At 34.2% G+C, this 12,974-nt stretch overlaps 1 protein-coding gene across 1 annotated transcript in view; it reads left to right on the top strand.

Annotated features, from left to right (window-relative positions):
• The first annotated feature begins 1,149 nt into the window (after nucleotides 1–1,149).
• The window catches only part of LOC123558671 (serine/threonine-protein kinase TNNI3K-like), a 123,228-nt gene continuing 111,403 nt past the window's right edge, over nucleotides 1,150–12,974 (top strand). Inside the window, exon 1 of the mRNA XM_053524332.1 lies at nucleotides 1,150–1,379. The gene's annotated coding sequence lies outside the window, so the exon portion shown is untranslated. The remainder of the gene's footprint in view (nucleotides 1,380–12,974) is intronic.

The following is a 12,974-nucleotide window of genomic DNA, read 5'->3' as shown; positions in this document are numbered from 1 at the left end:
AATCAGCTTTTACTGTTTAACATTTGATTATGAACATGACTTTAAACACAATTGATTTATATATTTAGCAAAGTTAAATTAATGCAATGAGGATACGTAAATATCTAAATTAAAATCAAAATAATTAATGAAAGATGAGCAGCGTACATCTTTAAACGCTGTCTATTTAACCATGATTAGAAGTGACCTAGATTTAAACTATATCAGTAAAAGTATCCTATCAGTTCTGCCTATTAAAATAAAATGTTGGCCGTTTAATGCAAGTTTGACTGTAGTTAATTTCAATACGGGATATACAGATGTTGCAATAGCTGGAGCGAAGTAAACTTTTAAGAAATTAAGAATGGGTCCGTTTACACGTGCTAATATAAAACATCAAATTATATTGTCATTTAACGCTTCGCAATCAATCAATGCGTATAGGAATGGAACAAGTCATGAATGTTCGTCACATATATAAATATCAGCAAATTCTGTAAATAATTATTGATTACACGTATGAATTAAACGGAAAGTGACAAAGGTATGCAAATTAGTAGAATGAAGCTATTTGAAGCTCCAGTTAAAGTCGCTTACTTGGTCTTTGCCGACGTGAATTCGTGATGTACTTTTGTTTCTCCTATGTTTATTAAAACATCACAAGTATTAACTAACGAAATGAATTTTATCTTTAAACTTATAGGTGTTATGTATGGACAATATTGCAACAAAATTTAGAATAAATCACAAGCTTTGAAATTATGTGCAAGTTGTACCCGAGTATCATATAGTGTTACTGGTGAAAATCGAATGGCGAAAATCGACAGGCGTGCTGGTTTGTTCGCGTGATGCGTATTGACTACAATGTATAACAAAATGAAACTACGTTTACTTTCCAACATGTATTCTACAGCCATCTAGTGTAATACTGGTGTCATTTTCCCACCAAAAATATCTTTAAACCGGTTTGCAAAGTTGATTTGCTTAATTCTAAATATAGTAACCATCCGTAGTATATTTGAATACAAGCAGTTCATCGTTTCGTTGAAAACAGTCATTTGAGCCATTTGTCCTTGATGTGTTTATAGAAACAAATCATATCTCGTTTTAATGTAAAATAATATAAAAGACATAAATGTTCTATATATTTAAGTCTCAATGCTATCGGGGTATGAACAAGACCGACCGGAGACAGTTTTTATTCTTGTTAAAAGCCTCAATTTGTAATTAAATCTATTTTAATAATGTGCATAGTATGTTCACAGCCAGCATGTAAACTTATAATTCAGTATTTCATTGCATTTTGTTATCGTAAGAATAAACACGCAATGTCGTAGCTTTCGCAGTGGAGGGTTCATCATAGAAGCGGTGGATAAATATGACCGGCTGTCTTCATGACAGTAAGTTTTCTAATGTTTGTTTGTTTGTTTGTTTTGGGTTTAACGCCGTTTTTCAACAGTATTTCAGTTATGTAACGGCGGGCAGTTAACCTAACCAGTGTTCCTGGATACTGTACCAGTACAAACCTGTTCTCCGCAAGTAACTGCCAACTTCCCCACATGAATCAGAGGTGGAGGACTAATGATTTCAGACACAATGTCGTTTATCAAAAAGTCACGGAGAACATACTCCCCGCCCGAGGATCGAACTCACGACCCCGCGATCCGTAGACCAACGCTCTTACCTACTGAGCTAAGCGGGCGGGCTAAGTTTTCTAATGGGTTTTCCCATATTTTTTCACGTTTGAATGGAAACAACCACTGAGACAGGAGCCCACATGTGTTCTCTTCCAGCCACAAACACTTGTTTTGTGCAATTCTTTGTCTTAAACACTTCTGTTCAGTTTGACGAGGGACTGCCGTTTTAGTAGAATTTCCATCAAAAATGTTAAACTCTTGTACAAAGCGACCCCTGAACATATTTGCATCAAATCGTAATTATGACACTGTCAGGCAAAAACTATCGGTGAACTGTCATTGCAGGAATATAAAATAATCGATCAAAAACGTTTCCAACGCAGTGGCGATGGGTACAGTTGCAACGCATTGCGCTGGATCTAGTTTCTTTGATGTTCATTATGGACTTTTAACTTAACTAAACAGCACTTTTCCCGGGGATTTTAATTGAGTCACTTCGACATTAGATTGCAATAGAAACTTAATGTTTAGTTATAATGTACTATTGATTAAGTTACGAAAAAATCGCACTTGGCAGTTGTGATCTCGTGCTTCGCCATTATAGTAGCACTCTAGCGAAATTAATGTATTCAGTTTCTGTAAATTTTCTTTTATAAGGAACAATATTTGAAATGCCACTGTTTCAGCCCTCTTTTTATCTATGTAAAACAAAACGATTACAACAAACATGGTTGTAGAAAATATCGGAATTAAGGAACAGATTTCCATGTCCCAGCGTTAATCGGAAATAAGGAACATGTTTCCATGTTGCAGTGTTAAAATATCGGAAATAAGGAACATGTTTCCATGTCCCAGTGTTAAAATATCAGAAATAAGGAACATATTTCCATGTCCCCGTGTTGAAATAAACATTAAAATAACATATATCTGGCTATAGCAAACAAAACAAAGTCATTTTCAGAAGTTTTATAAAAGGCTTTAAAATTAGCATTGGGTAGACATTGTACTAACATGCTGATTCGTAAACCAAATAATTCAAATATAGAGTGATTGTTGAAATATCTCAATGACATTTAAACCAATTATTACACTTTGTCTGATATTTTGAAGACTGTTGTAAGGTCTTCTCAATAATAATCACATACACTTAAGTAACCTATTAGGCCATTGAATAATATGTTATCATCAATCAAGAAATAAGACATTCCTCTCATTGTGAACTGGATGTTACGAACTGTAATGTCGTATGACTTGTGCCGGTGTCATGCCCGTGGTAATAGCATCGGGTTTAATTTGGTGGACGCCATGTCCAGTATCATAGTTAACGAAACTAGATAATGTCAAGTATCATATGGTACAGAGCGGGGCTAGATCTAATGGCCAGTATCTTAATTTACATATAGTGCGACCGTAGCTAGATAATGCCAAGTATCATATGGTACAGAAAGAGGCAAGTTTTAATGTCCAGTATCTTAATTTACAAATAGTGTGAACGTAGCTAGATAATGTTTAATGTTATGTATCATATTACAGTGAACGTAGATAGATAATATTTAATGTCCTGTGTCATATTATAGTGAACATAGCTAGATAATGTTTAATGTCCTGTATCATATTATAGTGAACGTAGATAGATAATGTTTAATGTCCTGTATCATATTATAGTGAACGTGTCTAGATAGTGTTTAATGTCCTGTATCATATTATAGTGAACGTGGCTAGATAGCGTTTCATGTCCTATATCATATTATAGTGAACGTAGTTAGATAACGTTTCATGTCCTGTATCATATCATAGTGAACGTGGCTAGATAGCGTTTAATGTCCTGTGTCATATTATAGTGAACGTATCATATTACAGTGAACATGGCTAGATAATGTTTAATGTCCTGTATCATATTATAGTGAACGTAGCTAGATAGCGTTTAATGTCCTGTATCATATTATAGTGAACATGGCTAGATAATGTTTAATGTCCTGTATCATATTACAGTGAATGCAGCTAGATGCCGTTCAATGTCCTGTGTCATATTATAGTGAACGCAGCTAGATAACGTTTAATGTCCTGTATCATATTATAGTGAACGCAGCTAGATAACGTTTAATGTCCTGTATCATATTATAGTGAACGTGGCAAGATAGCGTTTAATGTCCTGTATCATATTATAGTGAACGTGGCTAGATAGCGTTTAATGTCCTGTATCATATTATAGTGAACGTGGCTAGATAGCGTTTAATGTCCTGTATCATATTATAGTGAACGGAGCTAGATAGCGTTTAATGTCCTGTATCATATTATAGTGAACGGAGCTAGATAACGTTTCATGTCCTGGATCATATTATAGTGAACGTAGCTAGATAACGTTTAATGTCCTGTATCATATTATAGTGAACGTAGCTAGATAGCGTTTAATGTCCTGTATCATATTATAGTGAACGTAGGTAGATAACGTTTAATGTCCTGTATCATATTATAGTGAACGTAGGTAGATAACGTTTAATGTCCTGTATCATATTATAGTGAACGTAGGTAGATAACGTTTAATGTCCTGTATCATATTATAGTGAACGTAGTTAGATAACGTTTAATGTCCTGTATCATATTATAGTGAACGTAGATAGATAATGTTTAATGTCCTGCATCATAATATAGTGAACGTAGCTAGATAGATAATGTTTACTGTCCTGTATCATATTATAGTGAACGTGGCTAGATAACGTTTAATGTCCTGTATCATATTATAGTGAACGGGGCTAGATAATGTTTAATGTCCTGTATCATATTATAGTGAACGTAGCTAGATAATTTTTAATGTCTAGTATCTTAATGTAGTGAACAGAGCTAGATATTTTAATGTCCTGTATCATATTGTAGTGAACGGAGCTAGATAATATCTATTGTCCTGTATCATATTGTAATGAACTTATTGGTACAGGCTCTATGGGTTGGGTAGTGTGTAGTATTTCTTTTTAACACCTGGTATATATACGCACCATTTACCGGAGTTATTGACCTCTATATACAGCCCGTCTGGGCGTACGATGTGATGCTTTAAACAAAAAAGTCTTTACGTTCGATGTACGACAATAAACAATTTTGTAGTCACTGATCATTTTGTTATCTCCTATAATTTATCAAAAAGTAACTTGAATGTGATACTTTCGACTGGTAGTTATTCATACATGCATAAATAATTCTCCCTTTGTAATTGCAACAAATTATCGTTACAAGATACCTGTTGTACACGCTTTTATATTTTTTCTTCCTCTTTGTGTGTCTTAATAAAAAATATATTAGCGTTTTGAAACATTAAATTTCTCTAAATATATTTCTATTTTAATCATCCTTCTTTTGTAAACCTTTGCTTGCTCCTCAGGATTTGTTTAAGGAAGTCTATACATTTTAAAAAGATTTCAATAATAAACACCTTTAACTTTCTTCGCACTCGTGATTTAATGATTACGCATCCAAACTCCTGCCCATATTTAATTAACCGATAAAATATAGGGACATATGTATTATTTCTTAAATAATATATATATCGTAGTTATTGGTAATACGACCATTAGGAAACCTAGAAAACTACCATGCAAAATAATAGCAGAACCTATTTATTATACACCCAGATATTAGTATCTGGTAGTTATATAGGATTCTGATCCGTACCTCAGTCCGTTGTTCTGTAGACTGAATTTGCCAGGGATATTTTTCAGCATTTATATTGCAGATTTCCATCCAACCTTTTAATTATTTACAGTATCAAGTGTACTTGTGCATGTGAGAAGCGGGTTCCATTTAACCCTTTATTATTCTTTTATATGTGTATGTGGAAAATATATTCCGCCCTATTTCTCAGCAATTATTTTCCAGATTACTGTACCATCAAACATTGTAACCAATATCAAAACCAAGGATTATTTTGCATGTTAGAAGCGGGTTGTATTTGGATTATTTTTCACATACATTATGACCATTACACATTTTCTCTATATAGATCTATATCGTATATTGAAAAAAATGTTCCAGCTGTTTCTCGGTCCCTGTATCCCAGACTTTTATCAAACTTAGATTGGTACCCAGTCTTCTTGTGCTGATGTTCAAAGCACATTCTTTTGAATGATATTTCATTTATATATATAGCCTATATCTGTACATGGAAATGATTTGTCCACGCCATGTCTGCGTCATTGTATGTCAGATTTTTATCAAGCCTTTTTTTATGATTATCATCAGGCACCAAATGTAGTTTTGCACGTACCATTTGAATTATTTTTCACGGAATTATGGCCATTGACATGAATATAAGAAGCAACAGACTCCCCAGACCTCTGAAATGCCTGTTGTTTTAACCATGGTTAGAAGTGACCAGATTTAACCCGTATATCAGTAAGAGCGGCCTGTAGCTTCTGACTCTTGACAATAAATAACAAATACTGACTGAATGGGATAAGGCCGTGATTTTTATTACTATGATATCATTACAGAAAAATAATGAAATATCATGGCATATATTACTTGAGATAGAAGTATCATGAAATGAGGCATGAAATGATAGATTTCTCTCAAACTTGCATAGAAACAAAATAGACATCGCTATGATATTTAAGCTCTATTTATGATAAGCGCACATGTACTAGAGAAATACATAGTGCTAGGCAAATACAACTACCGAAAATCCGAGCCTAAAATACTCAACGAATTTTCAACGTAATGGTGATGGATTTTGCTATGACTGAACATTTGTTTTATAACAATATTAAAAGTTCAGTAAGTACAAATTTGTTCTACACTTTTACCAGTGATCTAGTGGGTAAAAAAGAAAGTTTACTTAGCTAGATTTTACATCGGTCAGATAATGGCGGAAAGAAAAAAATCTCATTTTTTCCCAGTTAAGGTGGTATTTTCATATTTTATGTAAGTCAGTTCCTGTTTTATGTCAATGTGGACCTCTACTTGCCATTTTGGAAGCATTTTCAAGTTGATTTTTGTCTATTTGGAACATATTCCATAGTGTTGACCTGTCAGACAAAAAAATCTCTCTTAGAAGAGACAGGACCCCTACCTATTTTGGTATTTTAGGTGATTTATAGGCCATTGAAGAACATAAGTCTAGTAATTCATTTTTAAAAATGGGCCTGGCTATGTCCGAAATTCGAAATTCTTAAACTTTGTAGAGAACATATACATGTATACAGCAAATTTATTTACTACTGTATAGCCTAAATAGTAAATTCATGACGTCATTGAAATGAAAAACCCTGGTCTCGTGTACTGCGAAGTTGCGAACTCAAGCTGTCTGGGCAAAATGGCAATTGAAATGTAATTTACCAAATAATGTTTAAAATACTGTTTTGACTGAAATATTTGTGTAATCTACAGTATTTATCAATCGAAAGACGTCCTGTATCCCCGCTGTCGAGTAACTAATTCGGAGGGTACTTCCTGTCTTCGATTACTTTCCGAACAACTCGTCCCACTCCCTGTCTATGTTCACACTGCTTACATTACAATGATTAATATAATGGCAATGAAATATGCTAAATTGACCATTTTACTCTTATAAACATTAATGTACTGTTTATTATATATTCTAACACGACTCTATTTGATTTCCAGTTAAACAAAGAAGGAAATCAAGCTCTGAGATAAAAAATGGTTGACGCACGGACCGGTAAGAGAGCATTATGACGTCAATTATGACGTCAAATTGCCGCATGACGTCCGATACATTACTCCTCGGGTAAATGAAGTCCAGCATAATATTTATTATAATATGTCAATGAGCATGCCAGAATGAAAACAATCAAGCCCTTCTTGTGATTTATCGTCTAATTTACCACGGTTCATCGTTCAGATGCTTCAGTATTTAACCACTCGGGCTAACAATGATAGCACTATGTACATTTCTCCGACATCTCAATACTTTTATCAAGGTATTTACTGTCTGTAGGTGTTTCTTTGTATTTAAACATCAAATACAACGTATCTTTATTTAATACTCGGCCAAATGATTTCTCATTTTAGAAGTTTTGTTCAAAAAGATTATGACATCTATCCCAATTATAAGCCTGGATCCAGTGATTCCACACTATGTACTGATCATCCACCTGTAGCTTTCTTGTACATGATTCATGATCTCCACTAGAATGAATATTATTTCGCATTTTTTTTATATTATGAGAATAATCCATTATAAATGTTACAGTTTCTGTTGGCCTATATGGGTTTACTGTAGTAAAATTCTTTGCAATAGCATCTTCCTTATCTTTAAAGTGCATGAGCTGAAGGAGCCTGTTATTGCTAGCACCATCTAAACATACATAGTCAATGGTAAATTCATACTTATAGAAAGCTTACAGATTGAATCCCAAACTGTCATATATAATTCTGGTGTATTTGCACCCAAAATAAGCAAATGGGAATCTGAACTCATCATATGATAGAAAAAGAAATTGCAGTACATGAGTTGCAATTCTAGTTTCATTTTTATGTGTGTTTAGTACATGCATATTTTCTGCAAACTTCCCAATACCAACCAAACCATCGATAGTGTTCTTACCACCATAAAAACTCATTTTCAAATCATCTTGAATTGCCATTTCATCCAGTATCAACACCCGATGTTTGTCAATACAAATGTATGTAATCTCTTAGATTCATTATAAACATCCATAAAAACATATGATCATTTAATCCAGGTTGTTGTTAAAAACAGTTTTTATATCTTTGCAGAAGATTTTCTGATGGAAGATACAACAGCCCACTGTTTCTGAGAGTGGTGTAACCTTGCGGGCTTCTGTTCCAGAGAGTAAGGGCAATCTGTATGGTATCCCTTCCCCGCCGTCTACTTCTTGGATCCTTACCGGATGCACCACAGATAGTACTTTGAGTTTTAAGCAAGTTCATCATTTGTTCACTAGCACCAGGAATTAAACAAGGACTTCAGTAGAGAATCTCGTTGGCTGAGTTCATCAATGTTGTGTTCACTAGCACCAGGAAACAAGGACTTCAGTAGAGAATCTCGTTGGCTGAGTTCATCAATGTTGTGTTCACTAGCACCAGGAAACAAGGACTTCAGTAGAGAATCTCGTTGGCTGAGTTCATCAATGTTGTGTTCACTAGCACCAGGAAACAAGGACCTCAGTAGAGAATCTCGTTGGCTGAGTTCATCAATGTTGTGTTCACTAGCACCAGGAAACAAGGACTTCAGTAGAGAATCTCGTTGGCTGAGTTTATCGATGTAATATTCAGGTTCATGTGGCCTTTTGTTAACAGCCTGATGTTGACAAATGAAACATATATTTGACAGACTGATAAATGGCACCATACCTTTACATTTTTTGGCAGAGAGCCGAAGTTTTGTACTATTTTCATTGCCTTGCTGACTCCACTCTTGAACGATACTGAATTTAGTAGTGTTCATTTTAGACTGAACCTCTTTTCCATAACAGACCTTTGCTTGTTTAACAGTATTAAATAATGTTTTAGTATTGATGACTTACCGGCCCTAAATGTTCCTTCTCAAGAGAAGGAACAATAACGTTTTAGTATTGATGACTTATCGGCCCTAAATGTTCCTTCTCAAGAGAAGGAACAATAACGTTTTAGTATTGATAGTGTCAGCTTTCATGCTCTGTAATCCAATGATTGCAGGGTCAATTGTTTGTCCTCCCATTTGGATTGTGAATGATTTGTCTGTAGTGTTAATATTTATATATTTTATCTGTTCGTTTTTGTTTACGAACTTACCTGTAAAGATTCAACACCTTAAGGTATGGGCAGTACTTTTTAATTTAATAAAATCTAGATCTGAAGCAATGGTGTTGTAAGATTCATCAGTGCATGAGCAGTCCTTCTCGAAATTGAACCTCAGCCCTCTGCACTTTAATTTGCCATTACGTCGTACTACACGTCGTACTACAGTAACTTTTGATAAAATCTCTGCAACAATAAGGCAAATCTGACTCTTTGATAGCAGTTATGTAGCATCATACTTTTTGAACTCAGTTTCATAGGACTCATACACATCCTTTGATGTTATACTAACAAGGCCAGGTACTTCTATGTAGGTTCTCTGTAGCCCAAAAAAGATTCACTGATCATCAGTTATTGCTAAGGTGTTTATTACAGACTTAGGAAAAAACTTCTTTTTACGAGTGTTATTGTTATTTGATGTAAAATGGCAAATAATTGCTTAGGGAAACAAGACCCAGTGACCTTTACAGGTGACCTTCATATCTATATTTCTACATAAATGACAATATGCTTCAAGTTGACACACTTAACTGATTACTAAATAGAATTTATACCATAGCCAATTTTTCCGATATTAAAGGGAAATGATTAATATACATATATGGGTTTATTTAGATATCTTGTTTTCCATCTGCATCATAAATCTCAATGATCACTGATTATGTGTGCAAAATCAAGCTAATCCATTCAAGATCAGACCTACATTTATCCTTTTCAAGGTTAAAGGTCAGTATTTCAAATCCTTCTTTGTTTCATATAAAAAACGACAACAGTTACTTCAGGTCGTCTTTACGTATCTTTAGAGAACATCACTTTTTCCTACACCTATTTCTCATGAAAGTTCTATCACAACATGCACAAATTAACGAAAAAATGAAAAGAAAACAGGGGGTTATGTAGTTCCTAGTGAAATGCCAGTCAGTTGTGGTCTGCTACCCTAAAAATGGCGCATATGTACTCTCCTCCGCGCAATAAACACCTACTTCCTGTTTCTATCTGCAAAACTTGCCATGTGGGGTGTATGAACATGAAAACCGTCTCATTTCATGCAGAATGTATTCTAGTAGTGAAAAACGGTGATTAAAGCACTAGCTCGTTTTACACGAATTTGCGCAAAAATGGGAAAATTAGGATCTATCTATTATGGACTTCTTTCGACTACACCACGGAAGCACATTTTCGACCGATTTACTGACCTTATTCCTCAAGCTGAAGACACAATTTTATTTAAAGGGGGATAATAAAAATATTATCAGCCAAATTTGTTGTTCATTCTGAGTCCACTCACCTACAACCTGGCCGTAAAAAATTGTTTGTTTCCGGTACCTCGACCTATCTTAAATTTTTGGCCCGACCCTTAAATGTTTTTAGGCCTTTGAGAATTTTTTTTTCAAGTTTTTAACAAAAAGTTTTTTAAAAAAGCACCTTAAGCATGGTCAGTGATGTTACAAATAAACTTACTAATGCTCTAAAGGCATAACCCCCTAATTTGTCTTCATTTTTTTTCCAATTTCTGAAAAGTTTCAATAAAAATAAAAAAATAATAATTCTGACCTGCCTACCCTGATTTTTTTTAGCTCCACTATTCGGAGATTGTGGGGGGGGGGGGGGGGGGGGCTTACCGGCTATACTACGTGCCCCAGTGTCGGCGTCGCGTGACCCTTCTTGGTTATAGTTTTTTGGCAACCTTTGTTACTATTGCTTATCTTACTGTAACTTCACATAAACATTGTCCAGTATACAAACAAAGTTTGTGTAGGAGCTGAGCACATTATACCCAAGGTCAAGGTCACCAAGGTCTTACACTTAGGTTATTTTTAAGGTTAAAGTTTTTCGGCAACCTTTGTTTTTCTGTCACATCTTTGTTACTTTTGCTTATATCATACTGTAAGTTCACATAAATATTGTCCAGCATAAAAATAAAGTATGTGCAGGGGCTGGGCCCATTATACCCAAGGTCAAGATCACCAAGGAGTTATACTTGGAATTATTTTCATGTTATATTTTTTTTGAAAGCTTCGTTTAAAAACATATCTTTGGTACTTATAAAGATAATGATTTGAAATTTGAAATTAAAAGTATTTGTTTATAATCATCTGCATGTGTGGCTACATACCCCATAACTCTAATTGTGTTTTTGACAGAATTATGCCCCTTTTGTACTTAAATCTTTTTGGCCATCTTTGCTTTCTGGATATTACTTTAATGCAATATAAGATAAAGACTTGAAACTTAAAATGTATCTATCATCATCTGCATGTGTGGTAACAATCCCCATAACTCTGATTTGTATTTTTGACCGAATTATACCCCTTTTACATTTCAATTTTTGACAAACTTTCTTTTCCGGACATAACTTTGGTACTATATAAGATAATGACTTGAAACTCAAAATATATCATTATCATCATCATCTGCATGTGTTCAAAGAAGTATAAAATACACAGAATGGCAACTGGCTGTAATCTCGCGTGATCTTGTGTCAGAGCGTGAATCGGCGTTATCTTAGTAAAAACAAACATCGGCGAGCATGGAGTTACATTTTGTACCTTTAAAACTACATTTAAAATACATGTTAGCTTCTAAAACAACATTAGTTTAATGTGAAATAATCTTAACACAAAGTACACGTTTCTTATCATCAAAAGGAGCGTGGCCATACGGGGATAATAAACTTACCGATGAATAATGAATAATCGCGTTCAAAATGGGGGTGGAGATCGCGTCATTTCCGGTAATCGAGATCTCATTCAGTTGTCACGCGATGTTGGAGAGATTTGCTCTATATGCCTTTCAAGTTTCCGATCTATTTTAATATCTTTTATAGCTCTTCGATGTGTTGTAACAATCCTGATAACTCAAATTTGTGTATTTGATGGAATTACGTCCCTTGGTGTATCTTCCTGTTAAAGTATATTTACTTAGACACTTTCTTTTAATTAATACAGTGTAGAGTTATGTTATGTGACTGTCAACATGTGTTCTTTTTTTTTTCTTCTTTACAAGTCTGCTCTATGGAATGACTGTGATATTTTCATTTGTATGACTAAATGGTTTTGTGTTTGTTAGAGGGCCTCATTGAAAATAAGATTACGAGGGTGAACCCTCGATTTGTATGTTATGTACGAAACTTAATGAGTCTTACCCTCTTTAAATAAAGAATTTATTATTATAATTATTATTATTATTATTATTATTATAAAGTAGAGGTCTCTTATTCAGACATATATTCATTTTACTGTCAAATCCCCGAATAGTGGAGCACGCTGTCTTACAGACAGCTCTTGTTTATTATGTTACCAGAAACAAAGAATAATTTAGGTCTTGGATAAAGCATTATGTCAATCCCTTTACATGTATTTGTTCTTCTTTAAAGGGTTATCAAGAGAATTACAAGGCAAACTCTATTTTTACTGCTTAAAGGGAGGTTATTGAATGCTGGTCAGAGTTATAGAACTATATAGAATATTGTACCAATACATCTCAGTGATCCAATTTTCTGTCACAACGTCACTTCTGCTTATGGACGTCAATTTCCCGCGTTTTAAATAGTTTCATATTTTCATGCTTGTTTTTATTAGCTCACCAGTCACAAAGTGACAA

The sequence above is a fragment of the Mercenaria mercenaria genome, chromosome 15 (genome assembly GCF_021730395.1).
Source record: "Mercenaria mercenaria strain notata chromosome 15, MADL_Memer_1, whole genome shotgun sequence".
Taxonomy (NCBI): domain Eukaryota; kingdom Metazoa; phylum Mollusca; class Bivalvia; order Venerida; family Veneridae; genus Mercenaria; species Mercenaria mercenaria.
Note: the sequence above shows the minus strand (reverse complement) of the source record. Positions and strands in the feature narration are given on the sequence as shown.